Source organism: Loxodonta africana, chromosome X (genome assembly GCF_030014295.1).
Source record: "Loxodonta africana isolate mLoxAfr1 chromosome X, mLoxAfr1.hap2, whole genome shotgun sequence".
Lineage (NCBI taxonomy): Eukaryota > Metazoa > Chordata > Mammalia > Proboscidea > Elephantidae > Loxodonta > Loxodonta africana.
The window spans coordinates 115,562,555-115,569,009 of NC_087369.1; positions in this window are offsets into that span (position 1 = coordinate 115,562,555).

A 6,455-nucleotide genomic window follows, 5' to 3' on the forward strand; every position below is an offset into this window, starting at 1 on the left:
GAAATTAAAAGCATGATAACAGAATACCATGAAAAATTGTACTCCAACAAATTTGAAAACCTAGAGGAAATGGACTGATTTCTAGAAACACATTACCTACCTAAACTAACACAAACCAAGGTAGAAAAAACTAATTAAACCTGTAACAAAAGAAGAGATTGAAGAGGTAATAATAATAAATTTAAAAATCCCAACAAAAAAAAAGCCCTGGCCCTGACAGCTTCACGGGAGAATTCTTTCAAGCTTTCAGAGAAGAGTTAACATCACTGCTAAGAAAGGTACTTCAGAACATAGAAAAGGGTGGAATACTCCCGAACCCATTCTACGAAGCCAGCATTACCCTGATACCAAAACCAGGTAGAGACACCACAAAAAAAAGAAAAGTACAGACTGATCTCCCTCATGAATATAGATGCAAAAATCCTCAATAAAATTCTAGCCAATAGAATTCAACAACATATCAAAAAAAAATTCATCGTGACCAAGTGGAATTCATGCCAGGTATGCAGGGAAGGTTTGACATTAGAACAACAATCAATGTAATTCATCACATAAATAAAACAAAAGATAAGAACCACATGATCTTATCAATCAATGCAGAAAAGGCATTTGACAAAGACCAACACACATTCATGACAAAAACTCTCACCAAAGTAGGAATAGAAGGCAAATTCCTCCACATAATAAAGGGCATTTATACAAAGCCAACAGCCAGCATCATCCTGAATGGAGAGAGTCTGAAAGCATTTCCACTGAGAACGAGAACCAGACAAGGATACCCTTTATCATCGGTCTTATTCAGCATTGTGCTGGAGGTCCTAGCCAGAGCAATAAGGCAAGAAAAAGAAATAAAGAACATCCAAACTGGTAAGGAAGAAGTAAAAGTATCCCCATTTGCAGATGATATGATCTTATACACAGAAGACCCCAAAGAGTCCTCAAGAAAACTACTGGAACTAATAAAAGATTTCAGCAAAGTATCGGCATACAAGATAAACATACAAAAATCAGTTGAATTCCTCTACGCCAACAAAGAGAACTTCGAAGAGGAGGCCTCCAAATCTGTACCATTTACAATAGCCCACAAGAAGATAAAATACTTAGGAATAAATCCTGCCAGAGATGTAAAAATCTATACAAAGAAATCTACAAGACACTACTGCAAGAAACCAAGAGACCTACATGAGTGGAAAAACATACCACGCTCATGGATAGGAAGACTCAACATTGTGAAAATGTCAATTCTACCCAAAGCAATCTACAGATACAATGCAATCCCCATCTGAATTCCAACATTTTTTAATGAGATAGAGAAACAAATCACCAACTTCATATGGAAAGGTAAGAGACCCTGGGTAGGTAAAGCATTACTGAAGAAGAAAAACAAAGTAGAAGGCCTCACACTACTTGATTTTATTGTTGTTGTTGTTGTTAGTTGCCGTCGAGTCGGTTCCGACTCATAGGGACCTTATGCACAACAGAAAGAAACACTGCTTGGTCCTGAGCCATCCTCACAATCGTTGTTATGCTTGAGCTCATTGTTGCAGCCACTGTGTCAATCCACCTCGTTCATGGTCTTCCTCTTCTCCGCTGACCCTGTACTCTGCCAAGCATGATGTCCTTCTCCAGGGACTGATCCCTCCTGACGACATGCCCAAAGTATGTAAGACACAGTCTCACCATTCTTGCTTCTAAGGAGCATTCTGGTTGTACTACTTCTAAGACAGATTTGTTCATTCTTTTGGCAGTCCATGGTATATTCAATATTCGTCTCCAACACCAAAATTCAAAGGCGTCAATTCTTCTTCAGTTTCCTTATTCATTCTCCAGCTTTCACATGCATATGATGTGACTGAAAATACCATGGCTTGGGTCAGATGCACCTTAGTCTTCAAGGTGACATCTTTGCTCTTCAACACTTTGAAGAGGTCCTTTGTAGCAGATTTACCCAATGCAATGTGTCTTTTGATTTCTTGACTGCTGCTTCGATGGCTGTTTATTGTGGATCCAAGTAAAATGAAATCCTTGACAATTCCCGCTTATCATGATGTTGCTCATTGGTCCAGTTGTGAGGATTTTTGTTTTCTTTATGTTGGTTTTAGAACCTATTTTACCACCACAGTACATGCGAGCAGCCATCTAAGATGTATCAATTGGTCCCAACCTACTTGGAGCGAAGGAGAATGAAGAACACCAAAGACACAAGGAAAATATTAGCCCATGAGACAAAAGGGCCACATAAACCAGAGACTCCATCAGCCTGAGACCACAAGAACTAGACGATGCCCAGCTACCATCAATGACCGCCCTGTAGGGAACACAACACAGAGTTCCTGATGGAGCAGGAGAAAAGTGTGCAGCAGAACTCAAATTCACGTAAAAAGACCAGACTTAATGGTCTAACTGAGACTGGAGGAACCCCAGAAGCCATGGCCCCCAGACACTCTGTTAACCCAGAACTAAAATCATTCCTGAAGCTCACTCATCAGACACAGATTAGACTGGATTATAAAACATAAAATAATACTAGTGAAGAGTGTACACTTAGTTCAAGCAGATATATGAGACCAAATGGACAGCTCCTGTCCAGAGGCAGGATGAGAATGCAGGAAGGGACAGGAACTGGTTGAACAGACACAAGAAATCCGGGGTGGAAAGGAGGAATGCAGGGATTGCAACTAGTGTCATATAACAATATGTGTGTAAATTTTTGTATGAGAAATTAACTCGAACTATAAACTTTCACCTAAAGCACAATTAAAAAAAAAATGGTGCCACCATCTGGAAACAAAAGAAAGTAAAGAGATTCTGTTCAAGCTTTGCATTAAACATGAGTCTCGTATTTCTGTAAGAGGGTCCAGGAAGAGATCTGTATAGTTTTAAGCTTCTCTTGGGCACGAAATAAAGCAAACATTAAATTATTCACAAAGTTGTAATGGTTCAAAGCTCTGAAATGCAAGTGGTCTGACCTCATCCTAGTGAAAACTATTCATAACTTTACCAGATCAGAAAAACAAAAATTTCATTCAGATGCTTATAATAGGGAGTATGGACATTCAATTACAAGCTGATTACCTACTTTTATACCAACAAAATTAATCCTCTCTGTGTTTGTGGCATAGAAGAAAGGAACAATGGCTGATATACTTGAGGAGTCACTGAGGACCCATCCAAAGCATAATAAAGAGTTCAATAGTACTTAGCAATATATTTGTCCTCAAATTTCCAGATTTAGCCAAAATTATCCAGTGTTTGTGTTCCATTTCTTTGAGCTAAATTAAATGCACGAGGCTTGCATGTGCTGGAAAAATTATGCTACCCAAGAATCACGTAGCTTTGAGGCTTAGACTTAGGTTAATTTGGTTTTGCCATTTATGTTCAGATCAAAGTTTCATAAAGGGGATAACACCGATGCACATCTTCCTCACAGGACTGTTATGAGGATAGTTGAGTCAGGAATGGTTTGAAATTTTGGCCTAAAAGTGCTACATGAATCCAACCAGGAGAATAAACGCAGACTCACCTGCTCATTTTCTTATATCCATTAATGGAAGTACCTAAGAAGACATTTGATAAATACACTGAATCGTGTCATCCTAAGCCTACCTGATGTAATCTTCAAGGGGAAGGGAGGTACAATATAGCTTATTGTTAAATACAGTAACTCTAGAATGGGGCAGCGTGGGTTTGAACACCTGCCTCAAGAGTTACTAGTTATGTGGTATATTAAATTTTATTTACCCTTTCCTGGCCTCAGTTCCCTCTTTAAAAATGGGCAAAAAATTGTACCTCACCCATAGGGTTGTTGTGAAAGTTAATTTTTTATCATATTTTGATACACTTAGCACAGTACCTGATATATTATAAATACTTAGTATATGACTGATTACATTAGTATAATGAATATTAGTAAAATAATTCTTATGCTATGCCTATAAGATGCTACCATAATTCATTAAAACTACAAAATTCATTCAAATGGTTAATTTATTTATTTTTTTTTGTAATGTCAAACACCTGATTTAACTGAGGATTGGGTGTGGGGGAGTTTTGATTTGTTTTGTTTTCAAACAGAAGTTCCCAGTTGTTTGACTGAATTAATTGCTCGGTCCTTTCTAAATAGTTGGTTGTGGCTATGCTCAAATTGAGTGGAATTTTTATAGGCTAGTAATTTTTGAAAAGGAGTAAAAACACAATACACAGAAGGACGGTACTAGGTTTGAGAGTCTATGAGCAATACTTCCCACTATTAATCCTTAGATTGGATCAAAGAACATTATTGAGTATATCAGACAAATAGAGCAATAAAGTGATACAAATATGAAATCTAATTTAATTTTTCATCAGCTCAAGTCAATGATTTAGAGTGAGAATTGAATGTATTAAAGGCAAAAGGCAATTTATGGAATGAAAAATAGACTGGAATTTTCACAGAAGCAGCAAGAGTAGCAGAGGATGCATGACATGAAAAAATCACAATTGAAAATTTCTCAGCTTTAATTGCAATTCAGATAGCCCAGTATACCAAAGCTGCATTCAAGTCATTTTCTTTCAATTCACCACACTATACTTTCTTATACATTTCTCAACACCTAGTCATGATGATTTAAATTTTGTACAGATGGTTGATTATGCTATAATGCCTAAAACATGGTATTAAAGGGACTTTTTTAAATCAAGTGTAGTATTGAACAAAACCAAGAAAAATTATATACCCTTAAATATAGAAAGTTGTTCTATGCATGACAGAACACAATCTATCACTTTTCCCTTGCTCTCAGTTCATTTGTTTGATATATGAACATTTAGTTGAAAATAAAGGGTTAAGCAAATACCTAGAGAATACCTTGCCTCTGTTCTGGAGAGATTCTAAAACTGAACACTTTTGGAAAAAAAGAAAAAACAGTTTTCAGTTGTTCTAGGTTTTAATGGAGAGCTAGCTTCTTAAAATATATCAAATATGTAAATAATATTTTTCAACAAATAGAAAAATCTAGAAGCCTTAACAAACTATATAATCTAAGCAAACAAAGAAACAAGGACTATCATTTATTGAGGCCTTACTGTGGGTCAGGAACTTTAGCAATATTATTTGTAATTATTACAATCAACATTCCTTCAGGATAGGTATCAGCTATCTACCATCTACTCCTCACCCTTCCACCAAACACTCCACCTTATCCCACTATAAGTAAGGAATCTGAAGATCTGGGATACCAAGTAAGATATTAAGAGCTAAGGCCTAAGGCCGTAAAGCAGAATGGACTTAAAACCAGTTTCCTGGAGCACCAAAGCTAATTAAACCATGAATTTTATACCTATAAAGAAATACTCAAGTCCTACCTAGGACTACGCATATACAGAGTATTTCTTTGCCAAAGCATGATAACAACTCTTTATGAAGAAAAAAAAAAAAGGTTTATTAACTTATTTATAAGTAGTATATGTGTTTATTGAAAAATATCTGTAAAATACAGAGAGAAAAAAAGAAAATAGAAATAATTAGTATTTACATCAGTAACATTACGGTGCGTGCCATATATGCTATACTGAACCACTGAGATCACCCCTTCAGGATAAAAGGACTTGTTCTCCCCATATTAGACAGGCTGTGACCGCCAGCTTTCAGCCCTCTTTGTTCATTGCATTGGCAGGAGAGAGACGTCTAACCTAAAGTTGCACCCCCATCCCAGAAGTAGTTTGCATACAATGAGTGTTTGTTGTACCTGTATAACGGCTTGGCCCCCTTTCTCCAACTCAGAACATCAGGGCTTTCCCAGTTTCAGGACTCCCAGTGGAGTCAAATGAAGCCTTGTAGTGGTCACACCACGGCCCAACTTCTCTCACTGCCCAATCTTAATTGCTTCCCTTCCCCCATACAGGGGTTGATTGTGAAATTACTTTCCTAATACGCTTCCTTCATGCTAATATCCACCTCAGAGCCTGCTTTCTGAGGAACCCAACCTGCAGCAGTATGTATCGGTCCCACCTTTTGGATATGTACGTGTAAAATATGAAACAATAGTATATTTATGGCATTGTAACCAGCCTTTATTTTTACTTAAAACTATACGATAAACATCTTTCCACAATCTAGACATTCTCTTACAACATTATTTAGAATGGCTGTATTGAAATTCCATTGTATGTGCCATAATTTATCTAACTAATCTCCTATTATTGAAGTGTTTCAAATGTTCAGTTTTAATAGAATATTTATGTTACAGTGGAGAGACCTGGCAGACATCATCTTTACAAAATGATAAATGAACATTGCCAGTAATGGGACTATTCCAAGAATTCAGAATCACTTTGAACCCCTGGGTGGTCCAAACAGTTAACAAGATCAGCTGCTAACTAAAAGGTTGGAGGTTCAAGACCACCCAGAGGCACCTCAGAAGAAAAGCCTTGTGGTCCATTTCCAAAAATCAGTCACTGAAAATCGTATGGAGCAC